Source organism: Castor canadensis, chromosome 2 (genome assembly GCF_047511655.1).
Source record: "Castor canadensis chromosome 2, mCasCan1.hap1v2, whole genome shotgun sequence".
Lineage (NCBI taxonomy): Eukaryota > Metazoa > Chordata > Mammalia > Rodentia > Castoridae > Castor > Castor canadensis.
The window spans coordinates 35,649,815-35,662,931 of record NC_133387.1 but is presented as its reverse complement, the minus strand read 5'-3'; the positions used below and the strand labels follow the sequence as shown (position 1 = coordinate 35,662,931).

The 13,117-nt window shown below is 37.5% G+C and overlaps 1 non-coding gene and 1 pseudogene across 1 annotated transcript; both read right to left on the bottom strand.

Annotated features, from left to right (window-relative positions):
- Positions 1-9,226: 9,226 nt before the first annotated feature.
- On the bottom strand, positions 9,227-9,343 carry LOC141420965 (U5 spliceosomal RNA). The gene has a single exon (XR_012445675.1). It is a non-coding gene; the product is annotated as a U5 spliceosomal RNA (small nuclear RNA).
- A 2,194-nt stretch (positions 9,344-11,537) lies between these two features.
- LOC109688749 (protein tyrosine phosphatase type IVA 1-like) lies at positions 11,538-12,069 on the bottom strand (annotated as a pseudogene).
- Positions 12,070-13,117: the final 1,048 nt, after the last annotated feature.

Sequence of the window (13,117 nt, the reverse complement as noted above, 5' to 3'; positions counted from 1 at the left end):
TGAGGGGTGGGGGTGAATATGATCAAAATATTTTATATACACATATAGAAATATCATAGTGAAAGCCCTTTGTACAATTAATACGTGCCACTAAAAAAAAATACCAACTGATTGGGTTCTTGGTGAGGGACTATTCCTGGCTTATAGACCACCAATTTCTCACTGTGTCCTCACGTGGCCTGGGGAGAAAAAAAAAAAAGAGGCAGGGAAAGAGAGAGAAAAAAAAAAGAAGAGAAGGAGGAGGAGAAGGAGGAGGAAGAAAGGAGAAGGAGAAGGAGAAGGAGAAGGAGAAGGAGAAGAAGAAAGAAGAAGAAGAAGAAGAAGAAGAAGAAGAAGAGGAAGAAGAAGAAGAAGAAGAAGAAGAAGAAGAAGAAGAAGAAGAAGAAGAAGAAGAAGAAGAAGAAGAAGAAGAAGAAGAAGAGGAAGAAGAAGAGGAAGAAGAAGAAGAAGAAGAAGAAGAAGAAGAAGAAGAAGAAGAAGAAGAAGAAGAAGAAGAAGAAGAAGAAGAAGAAAATGAATTTCTATTCCATAGGAACACCACTCTTATGACTTATCTAACTCTAATTATTGCCCTAAAGCTCTTTTTTCAAATACCAACACACAACACATTAGGGGTTAAAGCTTCAACATATGATGGGCCAGGGGTACAAACATTCAATCTGACAAGATTCAAAATCATTTTATTCTGTACCACCTCTTACATTTGATTTTCAATATGCTTTAATGAGTCTAAGGAAAGGATTTATAACCAGTCATCATGAATTGCACAAAGTGACTCACATGTCTTATCTGTGCCTGTAGTGTATCTCATAGGCAAACATCATCCGTCAATGTCACAGGGCTCAGAACCACCCACACTGAGCAAACCCAGGGGCTGCCACTCACCTGGTGGTCTATGTAAATATCATCCCCGTGCTCCACAGGAGCCTGTAGAGGCTGAATAAGGAAACTGAAGAAACACAAGTATAGTTTAAAGTGCAAAGGATTTGGGGTGTTTGAAGACTTGTTTGAACATGATTCCTCTGTAACCTGAAGCAAGTCAGTGATGTTCAGTGAGTCTGTTTATTCTACAAAATGTGAATAATCAGTTCAGTACTTACTCCATGGGGTGGTTATGAGGATTAAATGAGATCAATATAGACAAGTACCTGAATGCAGAAAAGAGCTACGTAAGTGCTAGGAACGTAAGCTACCTTTTAGCCCTCACATTCAGGGTTCTTTCAGCTGGGTATCACCAGCCTCATTATTAATAAGCCCAACATACTTGAATTGGGTCAGACCAAGTTAGATCTTCTATGCTATATAAAACATGTTTGAAATCTTCATTAAGGAAATGCCTCCTAGCATGGGAAGAGTTTCTCTTTCCCTCATTACCACATTTTTAAAAAAGTGATATTTCCCCTGTCAGAACACATCAAGATACCATGGTGACAATTGCTATAGAGATGCTAGATTTAGAAAGAAATCAGAGGATTTCATTTCTGCTTCCTGACATCTATGTTTAACAACCTAAACCAAGCACCTGTGAGCTACGCAAATAACCATATGCCCTAAATGTCTTGACCACTCTCTCTCCAAAACCTTAAGCTCCCACTTCCGGAGACTGTAGATAGAATAATATGTTTCCTAATGTTTCCTGGGACACAAATAAACTAAGATAACATTAGCTGAGTTCTTTATAAACATATAATTATCCACTTGAATGTAGGTCAGAGTCATTAAATCAAATGATTGCAAGGGCCACATATGTAGGATATCTGAATAAAGCTGGCCAGAGAATAAGAAAATAGGAAATGATAGAAGTTGAGCCAAGAGGAACACTATTCAACTACAGGGAAAAAAGTACTCAAATCGTGTCAGGAAATACAGGTCTAATGGTGTCATTTTCTAGTTTTTGCACAGAAGGAAGAAATTGAATGCCTATGTGATGTTTCCAAATTTTAAAAATACATCTCTCAGTCAAATCTGTACATGTCAGATTTAAACCTCTGATCAATGGATGTCTCAAATCAAAGAAATATCTCCCCATAACTGTCACACATGGAAATATGGGACCATAAGATAAATGAATTCCACAGGTATCTCCATGGAGTAGGCTCATTTTGAGCCTAAACAGTTGCATATTTTAATGAACAGTTGGATATTTTAATAAACAGCTGTGTATTTTAACAGTCAAGGACTACCTTTTGCCATGTACTGCTAAAGACAGCAAGGCATTCTCAAGCTTTCCATCTCTATGTCCCCTGGGCTGAACACTTTACCATGCATAGATGTTCTAGGAACGAATGAATTCTTCCATATCTTGGTGCTGTTTCATAACCCAAACAGATATTATAAAAACTTGAATTAACTCATTTTCTTCTAATTGTCTTCAAGGAATAAGGCCCCTAAGATACAAGATACTATGCAAATTCAGGAAAATAATTTTGGCTAGGATGGGGCATGGGACACCTTGTGAAAAGGGCAGGCCTAAGTGAGTGGCCTGCTAGTGAGAGAACCAATCTACAGCATTCAAAGTGTTCAAAAGCACTGAGAAATGTTTAAGGGCAACAAATAATCTTAACTATTTCATTACAATAGCAAGCTTTCATACAGGGGAAAGCAATTCTGACCCAAAACTGTAGCAGTCACCACTTATGTTCATGTCTTTTCATTTGTCAAAATTATGTTGGTTATGAATTATGGTGGTCTATAAATTAAGAATGAATAGTAGTAGATGTCTCTCAATTAAAATAGGATAAATATGATAGTTTAATTCTAATGCTAGGTTTTCCTTTCTAACTTTTCTTTGCAATTCATTTATATATTCCTCTAATTATCTTAGAGTGAATCACAAAATTTCACTTACTAAAAATATCTGTGCAGCAATATTTCTTGCTTCTTAGGAGAAGGGTGGTGAATTATTAATCAATGTAGATTTGGAGGTATTATTGCAGAGAATATTTAAAAGGATTAGTTTTTTGAAAATTAATTATTTTAGGGCTAACACAGTGAAAACATTAAGAAAAGGATATTAAAAAAGCAAAATGCATTTACTTTCATCAGTCTCTTATGAATTATAATAAAGATCCTTATATCCCCCACTTCTTCTTTCTACTTGGAATCTCCTTTCCCTCTGTCTGTCTCTAGGACCTGCTTGTGGGACCCTTAGAAACTTTCACAAGTTAGGCCTCTCAACGCCAATAGCTTTATCCATTCCTTTGCCCTTGTGAAATCAATCTTGTTTTGCCTTATGACATTATTTGACTATTCAAATATAAGTGTTGGCAAACTCTTTCCACCAAGTAATAAATATTTTGGGGAATCTGTATTCTATTCAGTCATGTGCTTGCAATATAAGAACAGCCTTAGACATAAATGAATGGGTGTGATTGTATACACACCCCTTTTGTACATTTTATTTACAAAAACAGGTGCTGAGCCATATTTGTCCTGCTAGTCTTACTTTGTCTAGCTTTGCTCTATTACGAAATTATCTGCTTTGTGCATTATTTACAATAATCTTGACTTCTAAAAGAAGGAATACGTTCCTTGTAAAAGGAAAGTCTATGTTCTGTTTTTGCGACTCCTGCAGAACTTAGCCACAATGTCTTGACTATTAGTTGGGTTTGATGAATGTTTGCTCATTGACTATTACCTAGTTGCTTATTTTTGTATGCAGGGGAGTCATAGAAGACAAAAGCATTTTGTTTAATGGTAGAGACCTTTGCTGTCATCCATCCTCTAACTTTACAGATGAACTAAGGCCCAGATGGGCTAATTATTTTGGCTAAACAGCAGGTACCATGTTACTTCTCCAAACATAAATGTGACTCTAATGATTCCAACATTATCAGTCTTTTTTTAACATGAAAATAAAATAATTTGAGCTCCTATCCCACACAATCTTGATATGTTTCATATTCTCCTTCATATTTTTAAAGATTTCTTATAGGTATTTTCAGTTCCCTGACACTTTCCCCTGGCGTTTTGCTCAGAATTCTTGCTTTTTCACCCACTTACCCTCAGATTTTGCCATGGTATCATAGTTTTCTTAATTTTTTTCTGCTCAATGGTGATGTATTTTCAGCTTTTTCTTTAGTTTTTAAAAAAATCTTTACATTTTAAGCCCAATGCCTCACTTAATAAATTTTAAAAATCCAATCCCCTGTTAATTCAGAAATGAATTCACCCAACTGTGCTGAAAGTCACCAAGATTTGTATATTTACAGTCACCAAGAAGATGAATGACTTTTATTTTCAAGAGTTTATATAACAAATTGTTTTTCAAAATGTTGCATTGCATTGTTATGCTGAATATGCTTTTTCTTACTATAAACAACTAACGCCTACTGCCCTTCCCTCTAGAGAGTCCAATTCCCATCTCCAAACTCAGAAATCTATCTCCCTATTGAGAATTACTGAGCCAAAAAAAGTGTGAATATAGCTCCAAACCTGGCAGAAAACTCCAAGTAAATTTATAGAAAGAGAAGGCTCAGATTGGAGAGAAGGGACAGATTTTTGGTAACATTCTGTTACTTCTGGACTCATACCCAAAGCATAGTTCATTAGAGGGAACTAAAACATTCTTAGCACCCCACTGACAAAAATGTGATACTTAAAGTGATCACATGATCAAAGATTTTAAGAGAGCCAGAAAATAGCACTAAGGGCTCCCATCTAAAGAAACAGCACCACACAGCAGATCAGTGATAGCAGCAAAGGTGTGAGACTCTCAACTGAGGGGTAAAATTAAAGATGGTCTAGAACACACCGTATTCTCTTAACTATGCCTCCCAAAGGATGATCACTAAATTCTTATAGAGAATGGATTAGAACAAATATCACGACCCCACCACATAGCACTTGTGGTCCAAATAGCATGATATTGGTATAGAAACCACACTCCAGTTATAGGTTCTTTGTCAGCTGCTCCTTTTGATGATTCATCATATAACAACTATTTAACCTGGGTACCAGACTAGGTGATAACCTTTGGCTTTTAACATGTTTATCTTATGTCTCCATAAATGTTATTTTATATTAAGCTGGATATTTAGTCTACATAAATAAATCTTTTTTTTTTTTAATTTTGGTGAGACTAGGTTTGAACTCAGGGCCTTGCACTTGGTAGGCAAGCTTTCTTCTACTGGAGTCACACCCCTTTCTTGCTTTAGTTATTTTCCAAATAAGGTTCTCTCACTTTTGTCTGGGGCTGGTATAGGACTGGGATTCTCCTACTTTTGCCTCCTGAATAAATGGGGTTATGGAAATACACCACCATGCTTGGTCGTAGCCCACATAAATTTTAAACTTCAACAAAAAACACTATGAATTGGCTCTTTCATGGATCAGAACAAAAGTTCTTTTTGATCAGATCAAAAAGAGCTATAGAGGCAATACTATGTGTTTTGTAAGTGCCATTGATACATAGGAAGATGGTATTTTCCAGGTGACCAGGGCATTCAGCAGGGGTTATGTGACTGTTCTAGTTGTTTGGCAATAAATAGCAGTGACACATATGGTTTGCAGACCAAAGCATAGAAAAATGGTGGTGATCTCTCTTCCCTGGCTCAGGAAACTTCATGTCAACAATTTCAGATGACAAAGCTATAAGAGGAACCCTCCATTCACTGCCTGAGTGGCTCCTTAGAGAACTGTCCCTAGGGAGAAACAGTGTGCTCCACTTCTGAAGTGGGGGCAGCAGTTGTTACCACAGCATCACCCGGCTAATCCTGACTAATATGGAAATAGATACTAAAATGAACAACTACATTGATATTTAAGTTATTGAGAAAATTCAAAAACAAAATATAATTAAAAGTTTGAATTACAGAATACTTAGAAAGAAATGCAGTTTGATGACACTTTGTAACATCCATCAGGTAGGGTAATAAACTATACTAATGAGGAATATCACAGTAATCTTAGATGGCATAAAAAGTTATCCAAATGGTAAATTTTTAGAAGTTGCAATGAATTTAAGATTTATTTTTGTGGTACTGGAGTCTGAACGCAGAGCTTTGCACATGCTAAGTATAAGCTCTTCTACTGAGTTACAACCTCAACCCTTGAACTTAAATCTTTGTTATTCAAGTCCTTTCAGAGAGGGTCTTCCTAAGAACCCAGCTTGACCAGGAACTTACTAAGTAGTGCAGATTGGCCTCATACCAGAAATCCTCCTGCCTCAGCCTCCAGAGCACTGGGATTACAGATGTGTACTGGAAAGCCCAGTTTACTCCTTTTGTCTTAAATATTACTGATCCTAGATAAAATTTTCTTTATTCAGCAGTAAGATTCTAAAATTTATAGAAAACACACAAAACTACTTACATTAACAAGTAAACTTGAGGCCTGGCAAATGGCTCAAGTGGTAAGAGCACCTGCCTAGCAAGCATGAGGCCCTGAGTTCAAGCCCTAGTACCACCAAAAAAAGATAAAAGTAAACTTGACTTTTGTATACATGCTTATTATGTAAATTAAACTATATAAGCTCCAACCTTAGTTTACTTCATGGCCCTTCTCCACTCTAAAGAAGACTAGCTTCCAAAGCCATAGGTCAGACAATGTCAAATTACACCTTGCAGGGTAAACCCAGCTGCCAGCTGTTTTGTAAATAAACTTTTATCAGAGTACTTATTAATATTTATATACTGTCAATGGCTGTTTTTGTTCCACAACAGCTGATTTGGTTAATTGAAAAAGAGATTATATGGTCTGCATTGCTTAAAGTGTTTATTCTCTGGCTCTTCTTAGAAAATTTTTGCTGACCTCTACTCCAGGAAGGGGAGACCATAGCAGAAAAGCAAAAATAAACACAAAAAGTTTGAATCCTGAGGGATTTCTCACGCCAATTTCATCATAACACAGTGACATGGATTTAGAACCTATACCATGCATAGGATGTGAAATCGCATCTTCCAGTCTGGTTAGCTCACACTGAAATAGAGGAACAAAAGGTAGCTTAAATGTACTACAATACAAGCTTCCTCTTTAATATTAACCAGTCTCCTTTTAGAACAAACTACCCCACAGATAGAATCATGTCCTTAAAAGGGTACTGAGAATCTGAAGTCAGAAGGTGTAGGACTGTAGTTGTGGCTCATTTCACATTAACATTCAAGCGGGCCAGAGGAAGAGATGAAAGGATGGGTGGCCATCACAGAACTCCACACCTGCGCTTGCTCCCTCAGTCTGTTTCTTAGGAGTAGCACTTACATTGGGAGATGAACCAAGCACCTTTTGAAGTTTTGTCACATCAGTCAGAGAGGTCTTTACATACAGATTTACTGCCTTTCTCAGCAAGAAGGATGAGCTCCCAGCACAAAAGAAACCAGTTTTGCAGCTCATGAATTAACCCTTTTATTACCAGATAAATTGTTTTTTCAGGATAATGAAAACAAAGAAATAACATGCTCTAAGTGGTTTGATGTAAAAAATAAATAGTGATTATCTTCTGGCTAAACCTAGTCTGAGAACTCTAAGATCACTACCTAATAATCTAGAATGGCAGCTAAAATCCAAGAGGCGTCAAAGGATATGAAAATTAATAAATTGAAAGCATTCTGAAATATGCGGCTGGCAGTAGTCCACCCCTCCCCCACCCAAGGGACATAATAGACATTCACAGAGAGCCTACTGCAGGCTTGATGTTTGGGAGAACCATCTAATTTTCTATGTAGAATTTGTTTGAGCACACCTCTGTAAACTTAGTATGCCCACAAATCACTTGGAGAACTTATTAAATTATTAAAATCTTGGTTCAATACATCTGGTGGGCCCCAAGTGTCTGCATTTCTACCAATCACCCCATTGATGTGGAAATTGCTGTCCCATTGGCTACACTCTGAAATAATATGAAGCTAAAGGATGCTTAGCCTTAACCCATCAATCTGAGCTCATGCTGCAAAACAACGTTGTAAACTTCACCCTCCTTAAGCAGGTGGGGAGCTCTCTAATTCTATAGCCTTTCCTACTGTTAGACCCAATCTTAACTATACAAGATCAGTGGTGACCCTGGGCCAGGTGTGTATGACCTGTAGGTCACTGGTGGACTGCAGGACCAGCTTATTTTAAAAAAACATAGGAATTGCCTTACTAAAACACTACATACATTCAAACATATTAAACAACAAAGCGAGTAGAAAAAGTGGGAGAAGATGGTTCATTACATTGAAAAATGTACCTCAACATATGAATTTTCTCACTTCTTTGCCACATGTAGATCATATTCTAGGCAAAAATACAAGGACAAATTTGCAAGCAGGAACATATTTGTGGTGTTGCACAAGTTACCTACCCAGTTCTGCCACTTGGATTGGTGCCCAAACAGGGAGTACTAATGATACCTTGCTTTTGTATACATAGTTACAAAGCATCGCCACATGCATTATCCCTTTAATCCTTATAATAACTATCTGATGTAGGTGTTATTCTTATTTAACAGGTGAAGAAACAGAAACTGGGAGTTACATGTGCCCAATTTCCCAGATAATAGTAGTAAACCTCAGAGCCACTTCTGCTTCTAGCATTCTATATGTGGCTTCAGTGGTTCTCAGTCCTGGTTGCACATTGATGTCACTGTGAGAGTTCTTAGAATGCTGATGACCAGCTCCCATGTTCAGACACTCTGAGGCAATTGGTCTGCAGAGTGGCCTGAGTATCAGGATTTTTTTTTTAAAGCTTTCAGATTGAATCTAATGTACAGTTTCTTAGCCTCAATAATGCTGACATTTGGGGACAGTACTCTTTGTAGAGGAGGGCTATCCTTTGTATTATAGTATTTTGAGCAGCATCTCTGACTTCTACTCTCTGGATGTGACAACCAAATGTATCTAGACATTGCCTTCCCTGGGAGGCAAAATCAACCAGTTGAAAAGCATTGCTTAATATATAAACAAAGTTGATAAAAAAAACCATTATCAGTAGCAACTGCCAGTTTGTTTATTTCTTAATTTGTCTCATTCATGTCCAAGGGGTGGAATAATTCATCATATTTATCTTTTCCTATGTTATAAAAATTAGGAGCAATATAATTTTTACATACTATAGTCATTGGATAACTAATCTGAAAGAGATTAGAAAGTTATTCTGTTCATTTGTAGCTTGTTCAGTGCCCAGCTTGTTTCTGAATTTCTGGAGAAAAATCATATTGGAAGGATTGTCAGCAAACTGCCCACATCAGAGAGTCAGATAGAAACTGAGCTGAGTCAGACCACCCAGCATCTACTTTCCAACTTTGAGGGATAGCCTCCCAGGACAGAAGGTCTCAAACACTTGGTTAATGACTCATATCTGTTTCTCTGCATAGAAATGTTTAGTAAAAGGTGAAAGATTTATGTGGTATGAAGAGAAACCAGAGTATCATCATCTGTACCTTTCTAATTTTCTCTATTATATTTCTTTAACGCTATTATATGCCTGTGTTTCCCAATTTTGACTTATAAAAATCAACTGGAATGCTTGTTGGAACAACAGATTTGTAGGCCATCCTCCAGAACTATGAAATCAAGACTTCAGAGAGAGTTCAGATAATCCAGATATTAGCAAGCACCTCCTGGTAATTCTTATTATCAGTGATAAGTAAAAGCTGGGTCGGGCCTGGGGAATACAGAGATCAATAAAACACAGCAGCTCTTCTCAAGGAGATGCATAATCATACAGTAATAATTAATAATTAAGAGCAAAACTACAAGTATGTGGAAGTGTAGAATATGGCACACAACAGAAAGTAATTAATCTTACTTTGGTTGGGGAGGCATTGCTCAAAGAAGGACATATGTAAGATATGGTATTTATCTTGGATTTGGGAACATAAAAATACTAGCCTGAGCAAAAGGTGTAAAATGCATTCCAGGTTGAGAAAAGTAACAGAAAATGTCTCCTGGTTCCAGTTTCTGTAGTCTCACCTGTAGCCAGGTATGCAGCAGGTACAAAATAGGTATCTATTATATCATCTATGTGTACTCCCAAACCCACTGCTTATTCATCTTAGCACTCTTTTTCAATGATTCCACATACATAGTATCATCCTCAAATGGGCATGAAAGAAATTTGTCTAGGCTAGAAGGCCACTCACAGATTAACATATTATATCTCATTTAGGAACCCAGTATACCCAGATTTAACTCTTAATTTTTTCTCAAAATTAACTTTTATACTTAGCTATTGAATTTTACCAACTTATCTATTGCTCTTTGTAGAAGTCGAATTGCTATACTTATTGCATGAGTATGAAAGGATTCAGCATGCTCTTAGAAAGTATTAATGGAAAGAAACATGAATAGCATTTCAGACTCAACCAAAGACCTTTCTAAACTGATGATGACACTGGCATTGCTAACTATCCTGAAAATTTGGGTGTTCCTAAGGCTGCTTTCCAAGAAAGCTAATAAGATGAAGTTAGTTCTGTAATTAAAAGGCCAACTGAGATGTAATCTCCAGAGAGTGGCTTTCTATTACTACCTACTCACTGTTTCCTTCATCCTTCTTTTTTATCTTTTCCCATAGCATTTATCATTCCAACACTATCTGTTTATTTCTTGTTTCTCTTTCTCCCAATAGATTGTAAATTCTGCAAAATCAGAGTCATTGTTAGTCTTATTTACTGTTGGATCACCAGAACTTAAAAAATATTTTGCATATATAGTAGCTACTCATTAAGTAACTGCTAAATACTGAATAGTTATGTGTTCATTTAGAATCTTGGTGTTCTACTTTGTAGGCTTGACATGCTTGTCATTAGTTGTCAGTGTTTCTTTCTGGCTGTCTCATTCATTAGGGCAGGGATGGCATCTCCTATTCTCTATCCCCTGGGCCCAGCATGTAGCAAATGCTTAACTACTATTAATGAATCAATAGACCAATGAATGGATTAGTAAATCAAAATGGAAGGCCAGAACTGGATGTCTTTAATCTCATAAGTCCACTCTCCACAGCATACTGCTGACATTTGTGTCAGCAAATTCCAGGAATAAAGAGCCCTGTTTATTGGAATTGTCAGCCCTTCCTGTGACTGTAGTAACAATAGAGCAAATGAAATGGTTAATGAGCATTAATCTTGCAAAACTTGAAGCAGTAAGAAAAAAAAAAGACAAATAGGCTATAGGCATGGCTCAAGTGGTAGAATGCATGCCTAGCAAGTTTGAGGCCCTGAGTTCAAGCCCTAGCACCAGAAAAAAAAAAAAGACAAAGAAGAAAAAAATCCATATGTCAGTGACAAGGAACCTGACTAACATAGTTGGTCAATGCAGGTAAAACAGAGGGCTTTGTAAACCGAGAGATGCAGTAATCCAGTGAGAACACAGCAGAAGGGCACCCCATCCAAGACATAATGAGCTCAGAAAGTTGAATGAAGACCATGTTTTGCTATGCCCACATAAGTTGATCATAACCTGTACAGCAATTCCGTCAAGCTTGTGGGCTAGTAAAATTGCTTTTCAGTACTCCCATGGCAGTTTCATTAGACTTCACCAATCCAGCATCTTTGCCAATGTATATGACAAATTAGGTACTATCTCAAGTTCTATTTCCAAGGCAACAGCACCCCTGATTCAGTTTTATTGAATGCAACTGTTGTTTCTATGACCACTGGAGCCCTTGAAGCACAGCTGTATTTTAGAATGATATATCTCCAAATACAAAAGTTGCTTGCTCTTAAAGGCAAGTTTTGAGTGATGCCAGTTTGACTAATGAATTGTACTGCATCTTTACATTTTGTCTTCAATTTATGTTAGGGCGACTAGTACTGGAGCCCTTCCCCAAGGACAGCAACACAAACCACACCAATGCTGCAGCCAGGTTCTTCACATAAGTTAATTTTCACAAGACTTAACTAGTCATCAACAATCTGGTGGGATGGTGGTGCACTACAATCAAAAGACCAATCACGAACATGGATACCATCTTTCTCCACAAGAGTAGTGTCATAAGTTTGCTTCACATACTCTTACTATTGTGGCAACTCCATACTTCTAAATTCCTCTATAAATTTGTTTAAGGTTGCATTGATTGGGTTGTGTTAGGTGTAATAAAGAGTCCCATGTTCACATATGCAACTTCCACAGGAGCAGGGTGGCTCATTCCAGCCATGTCAGTTTAGTTAAAAAGTACTCAATAAGGTTTTGAAAGAATTAAAAAAGTTTAATACAGAAATGACTTGAAGAAACTGAAGTCTACTTCAACATACTCCACTTGAAATTCTCAGTGCTTTGAATATGAATTTGGGAGCAATGGGTGAAGTGAACCTCCTAAGAAGAAGTAGCAACTTCTCAACCCGTAATACTGAGGCAGTAGAAAGGAAGTACACTGGTTTACTCCATCCATGGTAAAATTGGTTTACTCCAACTTTTGTAAAATGCTCTGCAGATCTCATTTCAACCTTCTGAGTCCAGGTTATCCACTCTTATGGGGCTTATTAGTCGAGTAAGAACGAATTTCTACAGTTCACTTGTCTGCGTAGAGGGTGTGCTGTGCCTGGTAGTAATCTCCACAGCTCTTTAGAAAGTCCATAAATGTGTGACTGAGAACCCACAGAACTGAGGAATATGTCTACTCACTGAAGGTGTGGCCTAATCATACAGCTGGTCCCAAGGTGGCAGTGACACAGGTAGTGGTGGCTGCAGTGCAGGAGGTGGGAGTGGTCATCCCAGTGGGTGGCAGGGCTGCTGCGATGCGGTGGCTGCAGGCTACCATTGCAGCTTTGAATGCATTTGTGATGCAGTGTGTAGCCTGTGTCTTGTTCTCTGGAAGTTTTGCACTGGAAGATGTGTTCCCAACATACAACAATCATGGAGAATTTACATTTTGTCAGATTCTATGTGGATCCAGAAATATTTTTGAGTGCTTACTATATGCCAAGCACTTTTCAGAAAGGACAAAACTGAGTATAACAGACTTCTCTCTCAAAAAAGGCTACATTCTAGTAACTTTAGTTAAAACCAACTAGACCTACATCAAGTGGCCAACAAGTGCTACACAGATAAATACAGCAGGGCAAACATAGTAGAAATGGATGGATTATGGGGGCAAAGATGTGAGCAATTCCAGATAGAGCATGAGAGAATGTCTATTTGTTTCCTATTGCTATGCAACAAGTTGTCATAAACTTTGTGGTATAAACAACAAAAATTTATTATCT